The sequence below is a fragment of the Marmota flaviventris genome, chromosome 17 (assembly GCF_047511675.1).
Source record: "Marmota flaviventris isolate mMarFla1 chromosome 17, mMarFla1.hap1, whole genome shotgun sequence".
NCBI lineage: Eukaryota > Metazoa > Chordata > Mammalia > Rodentia > Sciuridae > Marmota > Marmota flaviventris.
Genome location: NC_092514.1, coordinates 51210464 through 51221218, shown reverse-complemented (window position 1 = coordinate 51221218; position 10755 = coordinate 51210464). Strand labels below are relative to the sequence as shown.

The following is a 10755-nucleotide window of genomic DNA, read 5'->3' as shown; positions in this document are numbered from 1 at the left end:
TGGTATCTTAGGGTGGTTTTGATTTGCATTTCTCTGATTGCTAGAGATGGTGAGCATTTTTTCATGTATTTGTTAATTGATTGTATGTCCTCTTCTGAGAAGTTTCTGTCCAAGTCCTTGTCCCATTTGTTGATTGGGTTATCTGCTTTTTTGTTGTTTAACTTTTTGAGTTCTTTGTACACTCTAGAGATTAGAGCTCTATCTGATGTTTGAGGGGTAAAAATTGGTTCCCAGGATGTAGGCTCCCTATTCACCTCGCATATTATTTCTCTTGCTGAGAAAAAACTTTTTCAGTTTGAATTCGTCCCATTTGTTGATTCTTGGTTTTAACTCTTGTGCTATAGGAGTCTTATTAAGGAATTTGGGGCCTGCCCCCACGAGATGAAGATGAGGACCAACTTTATCTTCTATTAGACGCAGAGTCTCTGGTCTGATTCCTCAGTCTGCCGTCTTGAAAGGTACCTAAACACGCTCCCCGAGGGAAGAAGCCCCTCATCCCTGGAGCCAGCATCCCACCTGGGGTTTCTGACAGGAAGAAGCCCAGAGCCCCCACCTCTGCCAGCTGTCAGTAGTTTGGACACCTGGGATCTCCAGGTCCAGGGGTAGCTCCATTCCCACCATTGATAGCAGGCCCCCCAGCCTGGGCAGCCCAACCCACTCAGCCCTTGGTGCTGACAGACGTAGAAATCCCACCGTGGGGGCCCATGTCAGCACCCACACACATTCTGTCATGTATGACTAAAAGAAATAAGTAAAAATTAAAAAAAAAGGTGGCAGACTGGAGCTGTCTACTGCTGAGGCCCTGTGAGTACTGTTGGGCTTTGGGCCCTGGTGAGAGAGTAGGAAGTTCCTACTGGAGTCAGATGGAGGCCCCAGATGTGGGGGAGGGGGACTGTGACGTCATAATGGTGTTCATGAGGGTGGCCCCCCAAGGGAGCCCCTGGCTGGCAGAGCCAAGCCTGCCAAAGTGCTGGGAGAGGGCCTGGGAGGAAGGGCCAAGGAACAGTTGGCAGGCTGTGGAAGAGGGGGACACAAAGTTTGGAGGTAGGAGGGTGTCTCTGGGAGGAGAGAGCAGCGCCCACCCACTTTGGGCGGGGAGGCAGTGCTGGGGTGGTAAGGCAAGGTCTGGCTGAGGCCCACTGGTGCCAGAGGCTTGGCCCCTCCCCAGGTAGAGGGGCCCACACATGGGCTGGGGTTGGGGGGCATGGTATTGCTGTCCCAGATGGCCTGGGACTCACCCATCAGAAGGCAGTGGATGTGCTGCGGAGCTTTCTGTTTCTCCCAGTTCAGGTCCTCAGTGGTGACTGGACAGGCCAGTTCCAGAAGTGGTGGCAGCCTCAGAGGTCCCCCTATTGATGTGACGGCAAAGGAAACTTTCATTTCTGTGGCCTACCCGTATTCCCCATGGATGAGCATTTCTTCCTTGGCAATGGCTGTCCCGCTCTGCCTACAGCCACCTTCTCACACTGGGCCTTCTTTGCCATCCGTTTCCCTGCAAATGCCATGATCTTGTTATTTTTTAGTGCTGAGTAATATTTCGTTGTGTATAAATGCCACATTTTTTAATCCATTCATCTATTGAAGGGCATCTAGGTTGGTTCCCCATTCTAGCTATTGTGAATTGTGCTGCTGTAAACATTGATGTGGCTGTGTCCCTGTAGTATGCTCTTCTTAGGTCTTTTGGGTATAATCCAAGAAGGAGAATAGCTGGGTCAAATGGTGGTTCCATTCCCAGCTTTCCAAGGAATCTCCATACTGCTTTCCAAATTGGCTGCACCAATTTGCAGTCCCACCAGCAATGTATGAGTGTACCTTTCCCCCCCCCCCCATCCTCGCCAGCACTTATTGTTGTTTGACTTCATAATGGCTGCCTTTCTGACTGGAGTGAGATGGTATCTTAGGGTGGTTTTGATTTGCATTTCTCTGATTGCTAGAGATGGTGAGCATTTTTTCATGTATTTGTTAATTGATTGTATGTCCTCTTCTGAGAAGTTTCTGTCCAAGTCCTTGTCCCATTTGTTGATTGGGTTATCTGCTTTTTTGTTGTTTAACTTTTTGAGTTCTTTGTACACTCTAGAGATTAGAGCTCTATCTGATGTTTGAGGGGTAAAAATTGGTTCCCAGGATGTAGGCTCCCTATTCACCTCGCATATTATTTCTCTTGCTGAGAAAAAACTTTTTCAGTTTGAATTCGTCCCATTTGTTGATTCTTGGTTTTAACTCTTGTGCTATAGGAGTCTTATTAAGGAATTTGGGGCCTGCCCCCACGAGATGAAGATGAGGACCAACTTTATCTTCTATTAGACGCAGAGTCTCTGGTCTGATTCCTCAGTCTGCCGTCTTGAAAGGTACCTAAACACGCTCCCCGAGGGAAGAAGCCCCTCATCCCTGGAGCCAGCATCCCACCTGGGGTTTCTGACAGGAAGAAGCCCAGAGCCCCCACCTCTGCCAGCTGTCAGTAGTTTGGACACCTGGGATCTCCAGGTCCAGGGGTAGCTCCATTCCCACCATTGATAGCAGGCCCCCCAGCCTGGGCAGCCCAACCCACTCAGCCCTTGGTGCTGACAGACGTAGAAATCCCACCGTGGGGGCCCATGTCAGCACCCACACACATTCTGTCATGTATGACTAAAAGAAATAAGTAAAAATTTAAAAAAAAGGTGGCAGACTGGAGCTGTCTACTGCTGAGGCCCTGTGAGTACTGTTGGGCTTTGGGCCCTGGTGAGAGAGTAGGAAGTTCCTACTGGAGTCAGATGGAGGCCCCAGATGTGGGGGAAGGGGGACTGTGAAGTCATAATGGTGTTCATGAGGGTGGCCCCCCAAGGGAGCCCCTGGCTGGCAGAGCCAAGCCTGCCAAAGTGCTGGGAGAGGGCCTGGGAGGAAGGGCCAAGGAACAGTTGGCAGGCTGTGGAAGAGGGGGACACAAAAGTTTGGAGGTAGGAGGGTGTCTCTGGGAGGAGAGAGCAGCGCCCACCCACTTTGGGCGGGGAGGCAGTGCTGGGGTGGTAAGGCAAGATCTGGCTGAGGCCCACTGGTGCCAGAGGCTTGGCCCCTCCCCAGGTAGAGGGGCCCACACATGGGCTGGGGTTGGGGGGCATGGTATAGCTGTCCCAGATGGCCTGGGACTCACCCATCAGAAGGCAGTGGATGTGCTGCGGAGCTTTCTGTTTCTCCCAGTTCAGGTCCTCAGTGGTGACTGGACAGGCCAGTTCCAGAAGTGGTGGCAGCCTCAGAGGTCCCCCTATTGATGTGACGGCAAAGGAAACTTTCATTTCTGTGGCCTACCCGTATTCCCCATGGATGAGCATTTCTTCCTTGGCAATGGCTGTCCCGCTCTGCCTACAGCCACCTTCTCACACTGGGCCTTCTTTGCCATCCGTTTCCCTGCAAATGCCATGATCTTGTTATTTTTTAGTGCTGAGTAATATTTCGTTGTGTATAAATGCCACATTTTTTAATCCATTCATCTATTGAAGGGCATCTAGGTTGGTTCCCCATTCTAGCTATTGTGAATTGTGCTGCTGTAAACATTGATGTGGCTGTGTCCCTGTAGTATGCTCTTCTTAGGTCTTTTGGGTATAATCCAAGAAGGAGAATAGCTGGGTCAAATGGTGGTTCCATTCCCAGCTTTCCAAGGAATCTCCATACTGCTTTCCAAATTGGCTGCACCAATTTGCAGTCCCACCAGCAATGTATGAGTGTACCTTCCCCCCCCCCCCAATCCTCACCAGCACTTATTGTTGTTTGACTTCATAATGGCTGCCTTTCTGACTGGAGTGAGATGGTATCTTAGGGTGGTTTTGATTTGCATTTCTCTGATTGCTAGAGATGGTGAGCATTTTTTCATGTATTTGTTAATTGATTGTATGTCCTCTTCTGAGAAGTTTCTGTCCAAGTCCTTGTCCCATTTGTTGATTGGGTTATCTGCTTTTTTGTTGTTTAACTTTTTGAGTTCTTTGTACACTCTAGAGATTAGAGCTCTATCTGATGTTTGAGGGGTAAAAATTGGTTCCCAGGATGTAGGCTCCCTATTCACCTCGCATATTATTTCTCTTGCTGAGAAAAAACTTTTTCAGTTTGAATTCGTCCCATTTGTTGATTCTTGGTTTTAACTCTTGTGCTATAGGAGTCTTATTAAGGAATTTGGGGCCTGCCCCCACGAGATGAAGATGAGGACCAACTTTATCTTCTATTAGACGCAGAGTCTCTGGTCTGATTCCTCAGTCTGCCGTCTTGAAAGGTACCTAAACACGCTCCCCGAGGGAAGAAGCCCCTCATCCCTGGAGCCAGCATCCCACCTGGGGTTTCTGACAGGAAGAAGCCCAGAGCCCCCACCTCTGCCAGCTGTCAGTAGTTTGGACACCTGGGATCTCCAGGTCCAGGGGTAGCTCCATTCCCACCATTGATAGCAGGCCCCCCAGCCTGGGCAGCCCAACCCACTCAGCCCTTGGTGCTGACAGACGTAGAAATCCCACCGTGGGGGCCCATGTCAGCACCCACACACATTCTGTCATGTATGACTAAAAGAAATAAGTAAAAATTTAAAAAAAAGGTGGCAGACTGGAGCTGTCTACTGCTGAGGCCCTGTGAGTACTGTTGGGCTTTGGGCCCTGGTGAGAGAGTAGGAAGTTCCTACTGGAGTCAGATGGAGGCCCCAGATGTGGGGGAGGGGGACTGTGAAGTCATAATGGTGTTCATGAGGGTGGCCCCCCAAGGGAGCCCCTGGCTGGCAGAGCCAAGCCTGCCAAAGTGCTGGGAGAGGGCCTGGGAGGAAGGGCCAAGGAACAGTTGGCAGGCTGTGGAAGAGGGGGACACAAAGTTTGGAGGTAGGAGGGTGTCTCTGGGAGGAGAGAGCAGCGCCCACCCACTTTGGGCGGGGAGGCAGTGCTGGGGTGGTAAGGCAAGGTCTGGCTGAGGCCCACTGGTGCCAGAGGCTTGGCCCCTCCCCAGGTAGAGGGGCCCACACATGGGCTGGGGTTGGGGGGCATGGTATAGCTGTCCCAGATGGCCTGGGACTCACCCATCAGAAGGCAGTGGATGTGCTGCGGAGCTTTCTGTTTCTCCCAGTTCAGGTCCTCAGTGGTGACTGGACAGGCCAGTTCCAGAAGTGGTGGCAGCCTCAGAGGTCCCCCTATTGATGTGACGGCAAAGGAAACTTTCATTTCTGTGGCCTACCCGTATTCCCCATGGATGAGCATTTCTTCCTTGGCAATGGCTGTCCCGCTCTGCCTACAGCCACCTTCTCACACTGGGCCTTCTTTGCCATCCATTTCCCTGCAAATGCCATGATCTTGTTATTTTTTAGTGCTGAGTAATATTTCGTTGTGTATAAATGCCACATTTTTTAATCCATTCATCTATTGAAGGGCATCTGGGTTGGTTCCCCATTCTAGCTATTGTGAATTGTGCTGCTGTAAACATTGATGTGGCTGTGTCCCTGTAGTATGCTCTTCTTAGGTCTTTTGGGTATAATCCAAGAAGGAGAATAGCTGGGTCAAATGGTGGTTCCATTCCCAGCTTTCCAAGGAATCTCCATACTGCTTTCCAAATTGGCTGCACCAATTTGCAGTCCCACCAGGAATGTATGAGTGTACCTTCCCCCCCCCCCCCCCCATCCTCGCCAGCCCTTATTGTTGTTTGACTTCATAATGGCTGCCTTTCTGACTGGAGTGAGATGGTATCTTAGGGTGGTTTTGATTTGCATTTCTCTGATTGCTAGAGATGGTGAGCATTTTTTCATGTATTTGTTAATTGATTGTATGTCCTCTTCTGAGAAGTTTCTGTCCAAGTCCTTGTCCCATTTGTTGATTGGGTTATCTGCTTTTTTGTTGTTTAACTTTTTGAGTTCTTTGTACACTCTAGAGATTAGAGCTCTATCTGATGTTTGAGGGGTAAAAATTGGTTCCCAGGATGTAGGCTCCCTATTCACCTCGCATATTATTTCTTTTGCTGAGAAAAAACTTTTTCAGTTTGAATTCGTCCCATTTGTTGATTCTTGGTTTTAACTCTTGTGCTATAGGAGTCTTATTAAGGATTTTGGGGCCTGCCCCCACAAGATGAAGATGAGGACCAACTTTATCTTCTATTAGACGCAGAGTCTCTGGTCTGATTCCTCAGTCTGCCGTCTTGAAAGGTACCTAAACACGCTCCCCGAGGGAAGAAGCCCCTCATCCCTGGAGCCAGCATCCCACCTGGGGTTTCTGACAGGAAGAAGCCCAGAGCCCCCACCTCTGCCAGCTGTCAGTAGTTTGGACACCTGGGATCTCCAGGTCCAGGGGTAGCTCCATTCCCACCATTGATAGCAGGCCCCCCAGCCTGGGCAGCCCAACCCACTCAGCCCTTGGTGCTGACAGACGTAGAAATCCCACCGTGGGGGCCCATGCCAGCACCCACACACATTCTGCTGGCAGCCAGGCTGCAAGTCCACTGGAGTAACTAGTCCATCAGCGTCTGCAGCTGCTACTCAGAGGCCAGGGACTGTGAACAGTGTTTGTCCCAAGAACAGGCAGCCCCAGTCAGCATGGGACAACCAAGATTCATCCCCCTTAATGCTGCCAGTGTCAGTTGCCTCAATTGCAACTTGGAGGACAGAGTTGTCCCCAGTTCTTCCATCTCCCATGGCAGAAATGTGCATCTGCTAAAAAAGTAGAGGGACCCCCAAAACCAGAGAACACCATGGGGCAAGTTTGGGATAGAACAGCTCCAGGGCCTGCCCCTAGGCACAGCACCACCATGAGGACCAAGGGAGAGAAGGCAAAATACAAACCAGGGCAAGCAACCACTGATGTTTGTGCAATTCATGCCATCCCCCAAAGCCTGACCGTGCAGAACCCCTGAAGCTCTCCTGGGAGGAACCATCACCACCCTCGGAAAGGCCACCTTGACTTGTAAGTTTGTCCCCATGCAATCCAGGAACCTGGGAGCCCAAACTAGCTCCCGGATCTCATATCTGTCTTTGGGGTTCTGTTCATCTCCTCCCCAAGTGAAGGAAAGAGAAGCATGAGACAGCATTTACAGGGTAAATGGGGCTTCGACATATTCAGCACCACTAACTAGACCATCCCTATAGTGGTCACTTTACAGGGGACAAAAACCAACTCTGTTCTTGGAGCCACGAGGGCCACTCCTTTAAGTGCCAAAAGGCGCCCCCTTACAGGAACCCTGAATTCCACCTCGGAGCATCAATACCTCCATGAACCAGGCTGCATATATTTACAGAGGGAATCATATCACCCATTTCCCTGGTGGTAAAGGTGAGGCTCTGGGAAAGGACATGAATTATGAGTTAGTCAAGGTCCTGCCTGGAAGAGCTGGGACTGGAATTCTGGAAATCTGGCTCCAGAGCCTCATGTGCAGAACCCTGCAGGGGAGGCCTGATGCCGGGAGCTTGGAAGGGGGGGACCCATCAAGTTGGGGTGGGGGGCTCAGAGAAGAATGAAGAGATGGGTGTGGCTGGGGAATTCGTCCAGAGGGGGAGACCAATAGGAGAGGGAGGGGATCGAGTGAGGGGACTGCATGAGCAAGGCCAGGCAGCGGGAGTGTGTGGGTCAGGCAGAGGAATGACCTGTGAGCAGCTGGGGGTACAGGGATGGAGGGGGACAGGATTCAGAAGGAAAAGAAGGTTGGGCCACACCATGGAACGAGCCAGGTCTGGCAGGGAGACACCACCCCTCCCTGCTCCATCCTCCAACTGTCTTTGAGTCTGTGCCTTGAACTTCCCCAAACCCTCCCTTCTCACCACCTCCACTGGCCCTATTCCACCCCTCCCAGCTCTCACCTCCTCCCTGCCTCGCCCATAACAAGACAAAAAGCTCAAAGCTGCTGGCCATTTCCATGTAGCTCTTTTCCCTGCACCTTGTCCCCACATCTGTCTTAACTTGAACTCCAGGTCGGCTCTGTAGGGGCAGTGGTGGGTGACACACAGGATCTCCCTGCTTTAGAGCTGGAGAAACTGAGGCCCAGAGAAGTAATTTCTACTTCTATTTCAGATCTTGGGCCATCACCCCCTTGAGGAAGCCCTCCCTGCACTCTCTACTACCCTGTCAGGCCTGGTTTTTGGTTATTTGTTCTCAGAGGACCAAGGATTTTTGCTGTAGAGAACTGGCCTCAGGTTGTCACTGTCTATTCATTCACATGGATTAGTTTATGTCTTTCTATGTCACTTGGCATGCAGGGGACACTGGAGAAACACTGAGCGACTGAATGACAGTTTGGGTTCTTGTGACAAGTAACAAGAAGAGGTGTTAGTAGAACATGGATGGGGCACCACATGGTCCCCACGTGGGGTATAAAAAGTCTGGGAAGCTTCTATAAGGGGGTGATGACCTGGTTGGAGCTTGAAAGCTGAGTTGCTGGTAGCAGCTGGAACATGCAGGATGGTACCTGGCAGGAGGTGAGCCCCTGGCTCCTGTCACCTTCAGGAATCTGGGTTCAAGGTCCAGTGGTCTAGGTAGCTGGGAATGTGGGCCTGTGAAGGCCTCTGCCCCAGCTCCATACCCCAGGTGACCTTGAGGCAGGCAGGGTGGCACACCCTTCCTCTGCTCACTCCCCTTTGTCCAGTGGTAGCCAAGGGGCATCTGACTCACCTCCTCTTTGCCCCACTTCCCCACAGTGAGATTTATTTTAAAGTTACCTGAAAATCCCTTCAGCCTTCCTGATTCAGCCACCCTGTCCTCTGTGATTCTCTTGTGAAGGTCAACTGAGGGTCCCTGAAGGACTGCAGCCCATGCACCTCACTGGCTCAGCTCACCCACCCCACCCTGTGGCTCTCCACTCTCCCCCACCAGGTGGCAGAGGCTTCTGGAGGTCTTCCCACCAGGAGTCTAGAACAGGCTTATTTATGTAGAATAAACAAATTACGTATTTCATCCCATTTTCCTGGTCTTTGACAAAACAATTCTATTTGCATAAGACTAATAATTCAGTGACCTCCTTAAAGGCCATTTTTCTCTTGATTCTGGCCCATACAGAGGCCATGCTCTGTTAGAGTGGGAAAATAATTTTTTCTTGGTCACAGATTTATAGCTATAAGCAGAGCACTCTGTGAAAATTCTTTCTAGTGAGTAGTCTGGGCTTAATATTTCCTATACTTACATATTATGAAGGAGACCTTCCAAACATTGTGGTTCCTCTGTGCACCTCATATCCCTTCTCATTATCTGGCCCACAAGCCAATTTCAAATTTCCCCATCCAAGCAAATGGCCTAAGGACAGAGAACTCCCAGATGCTCAAACAACAAGGAAACCAGAGAGCCAGGACAGGGCCTCTGTAGTAGTGAGGAGCCTGACCAGAGAGCCAAGTAAAATGAAAGCCTCCTGCTACCCAACTCTGAGGGCAAAGCTGCCAGGAAGTGAGAGGGAAGGGGACATCATGTCTCTGAGCCTCCACTTTGCCCTAGGATCACAGAGGTCAGGGTGAGACCTGTGCTATGCATCTAAGCAGTCTGCCACCAGGTCCCATGTGGGAGAAGGTGGATGTCATCTTAGCAAAAGAGTTTTCTCTTGGACCCCACAGGAGTGGGTCCTGACCTGGAAGAGGATGGTCTGGTGGCTGGTCCAGCTGAGCTGCCAGGTTGAGAGGCCAGCACAGATGTGCACCTAGATGCAGCCTTGCTCATGGTGGTGCTGGTGCCCCGAGGCCAACTTGGGCATTTCTGCTTGGGTGGGCCCTTTGGGGATGGCACTGAAAGGAGGGGCCTAGGTGGCTCCAAGATCATGGTTGCTGTTTGTCCTGTGTAACTTGGTCACCATGGAAATACTCTGGTGGTGGGGGCCACAGAGAGTCAGGCCCAAGCTTGCCTCATAGGTCTGTCTGGTGCTCGAGGGTCCCTCCTCTTAGAAAGGAGATGCTCATTACCCACAGGCTGCTCCCAGGTTCTCTGCTCTCAGGTTCCACTGAGGACACTGCCAAGGGCATAGTCATGCAAGTTGGTCTTTCTGGGGTGGTGCTGGCCCCTCGATTTCTGCTTGGGTGGCCTTTGTGTCAAGCATTAAATGGAGGGGCATTGGTGACTCCCTGCTCATGTTTGCTGCTTGTCTTTTGTCCCTTGGTCACTGGAGGTATTCTGGTTAGAGGTGCTGCAGGTTTTCATGCTCCAGGCTTGCTGTCTGGGCTTGGAGTTTCTCTTCTTTTGGAGCAGATGCTCAGTGCTCCAAAGGCCAGTATCACATCTGGAGGGAGGTCTGTAGTCGTAGAAGCCAGTGATTCCACAGCATGGACTTTCAAGTGCAGGTGGCCTTTCTGGAAATGGTGTTGGTCCCCTGCATTGATCGTAGGGGTTTCTGCTTCGGATGACTTTGGAGATGGCAGTAAAATTAGAAGCACCCATAGCTAGGGTGTCTTAGCAGGTCCTAAGCTGGACCCATGGTGCCCAAGTCCTGGAAAGTCCCACAAAGGAGAATAAGCCAGGGCAGTCCCTGCCAGAACCTGGACTCTCCAGCCTTTGAACCCAAAGGTGCAGGATGCCAGCCTTGCCTGCCTTGAGTGTAGTAGTTGTCAAGTGCTTCACAGTTGTTGCACAGGAGCATTGCTGGCACAGTCAGGCATTTCATTGAGATGAATCCAAACCAGGGGAACAGGTTTTTGAGCAGTATTGGATGTGGGAATATATAATGTGATTGGCTTTCTAGAAGGTAACCTCATCGCCATGGTTCCTGATGGGCACTGCTGAAAATACAGAACCATCCGGAGGACTGAAAATTTGATGAGTCATTCATTTATTTATTTTTATACCAGATATTGAACCTGGGGTTCTT

At 50.8% G+C, this 10755-nt stretch overlaps 1 long non-coding RNA gene across 1 annotated transcript in view; it reads left to right on the top strand.

The window, feature by feature from the left end:
- The window catches only part of LOC114082296 (uncharacterized), a 53356-nt gene that overhangs the window by 27741 nt on the left and 14860 nt on the right, over positions 1 to 10755 (top strand). The window contains exons 16-20 of the long non-coding RNA XR_011705063.1: positions 345 to 564; positions 2235 to 2454; positions 4127 to 4240; positions 6020 to 6133; positions 6816 to 6887. This is a non-coding gene — a long non-coding RNA (uncharacterized lncRNA). The remainder of the gene's footprint in view (positions 1 to 344; positions 565 to 2234; positions 2455 to 4126; positions 4241 to 6019; positions 6134 to 6815; positions 6888 to 10755) is intronic.